Source organism: Triticum dicoccoides, chromosome 1A, assembly GCF_002162155.2.
Source record: "Triticum dicoccoides isolate Atlit2015 ecotype Zavitan chromosome 1A, WEW_v2.0, whole genome shotgun sequence".
Taxonomy (NCBI): Eukaryota; Viridiplantae; Streptophyta; class Magnoliopsida; order Poales; family Poaceae; genus Triticum; species Triticum dicoccoides.
Genome location: NC_041380.1, coordinates 481,805,884 through 481,808,550, shown reverse-complemented (window position 1 = coordinate 481,808,550; position 2,667 = coordinate 481,805,884).

Here is a 2,667-nt window from a genome sequence, read left to right as displayed (position 1 = left end):
CCACAAAAACGACCTTTAAAGGCGTCATTCCAGGTGTATAGGCCCATTGCACAGGCTCAATTACACTGGAAGTGGTCTTCGGATCCCCGGATAACTTCCGAAGTGAAGAGTTAATCTTTGATATAGTCCCGTTCCACAGCGGTTATCACGCGCTGCTCGGGCGAACCGCATTTGCTAAATTCAATGCGGTACCGCACTATGCATACCTCAAGCTCAAGATGCTAGGACCTCGGGGAGTTATTATACTCAATGGAAACACGGAGCGCTCTCTCCGAACAGAGGAGCACACCGCGGCCCTCGCAGCAGAAGCGCAAAGCAGCCTCTCAAGGCAATCTACCAGTTCGGCGCTTCAAAGCCCGGACACCTTCAAGCGCGGTCGGAGCAATCGGCAAATAGACCGCCTGGCGCGATCTGAGCTCGCGTAGCAATACGGCGGCTACCCCAACCCCAGCCCAACAGCGAAACTCGTGCCACGCGTACATAATTACGCATTAAAAATACCATGGGCACAGGTGGGGAGGGGGACACAACTGTTGTACGCCCCAAGACGCGGCTTAAACCGCACTAGGGGCTTCTCGTTTGGTCATTTTTCTCCTTTTTCAGGACCTTAATCTCTGGAAACACTTTCCGGCAGCACTATTGCCGAACACATGATGCAACAACCAAGGAGGCAGACATCTACGTCATACCACGGAATTCCCAGGTAGATTACAATAACAAGCGAAATATAGTCCTACTCTTTGCTTATCGCACTATCTATATCACTCTGCTTTAACACAATTTTTTGAATAAACAAAGCATGACATTACAACTATTATTGCATTCTTGTTATATATATATATGTATATATATATATATATATATATATATATATATATGTGTGTGTGTGTGTGTGTGTGTGTGTGTTCATTAACGACGCCTTGCAACCGTACACTTTGGTACGGCTAATACACCAGGGGCTTACGTACCCCACAATACGGTGTGAAAATTCCGAACACTTTCACAAGTGCGGCACCCTGAACTTATAACATTATATGCATCAGCTCCGAATCATGTCTTTGGTCAAATGTTGGGTTTGCCCGGCTCCTATGTTTTGGTACCTTACGTTCTGCTCTATCGGCTAAGGTAGCGCTAGGAGAACTACTGCGATTGTGCCCCGGTTCTGCTGGGTTCAGCACCTCAGTAGAGAAAGCTAAAACTGACTGTCATGATAAGGCGAGAGACTGGTCGCTGTTCGGCGAGGTTTTCGAGTCCCTAAATACTTATGCCGCTTAGAGCGAGGGGCCAGCCCTGTCCGGCTTAAAGGCGTGTATCGGGCCCCAAATTCGGCCTTCCGAATACCAGGGGCTTCGCCAAAATTTAAAATTATAGAAGAGTGATAAAGCATTATTAGTCCGGTTGCCTTGTTCGCTGTGCTGAGCACCTCCCTCGAAGGACCCAAACATGGGAACAAGAGTGCTTAGGTTTATCCCGAACACCCCAGCACTCGTGGCATGGGGGCAGAAGCCGAGGACTAGCCATCTCTCAGATTGGATAAACAGCCAAACAGAAGGTAATATTTTAAATTCAAACAAGCATTGCATAGTGCATATGAAACAAGTTTTCATAAATACAGGATAAAACGAGCAAGTCTCACTCAAATATTACATCTTTTGAACACTCGTCCGCTATGAGACGGGCACTTGGCAGAACACCCTCGTAGTACATCTCGGGGTGGCGGTGCTGCTTGCCCTTCGGCGGCCCCTCCTTGATCAGCTTCACGGCGTCTAGCTTGACCCACTGCAATTTCACACGGGCGAAAGCCCGGCTTGCACCTTCAATGCAGACAGATCGCTTGATGACCTCCAGCCGCGGGCAGGCATCCATAAGCCGCCTCACCAGGCCGAAGAAGCTGTTCGGAAGGGCGTCGCCAGGCCACAGCCGGACTATAAAGCTCCTCATGACCCGATCGGCCGCCTTATGTAGCTCAACCATCTGCTTCAGCTGGTCGCTCATTGGCACCGGGTGTTCGGCCTCAGCATACTGAGACCAGAACAGCTTCTCCGTTGAGCTTCCATCCTCGGCCTGGTAAAATTGTGCGGCATCGGACACGCTGTGAGGCAAATCTGTGAATGCTCCTGGAGAGCTCCGGATTCGGGTAAGTAATCGGTAATTTCCTTTTACATGCTTGCTTTACATACAGAAAGCCTTACCCGCCGCTATCTTTTTCATTGCGTCGATCTCCTGGAGGGCCTTTTGGGCTTCGGCCTTGGCACTTCTTGCGCTCTCGAGGACCGCAGCAAGCTCAGACTCCCGCATCTATGAGTCAAGCTCCAACGCCTCATGCTTCGCCACGAGAGCCTGGAGCTCTTCCTGCACCTCGCCCACCCGAACCTCATGCTTCTCTCGCTCGGTGCGCTCCTTGGCCGCGTTATCTTCGGCCTTGGTTAGCGCTTGCTTCAGGGTCGCCACCTCGCTCGTGGCCCCTAGCAAATATACGTTGATCCTGTCATTTTGCAATCGCGTCTTCTTTTATATATACATATCTATAGACAGGGTATTACTTACCCTTGTTCTCCTCGAGCTGCCTCTTGGAAAGGCCGAGCTCTTTCCTGGACCCCTCGAGGTCCTGCTTCAGTACGGCCACCTCCGCAGTCAGTGCGGCGGACGCCAGCAGCGAAGCCTGCA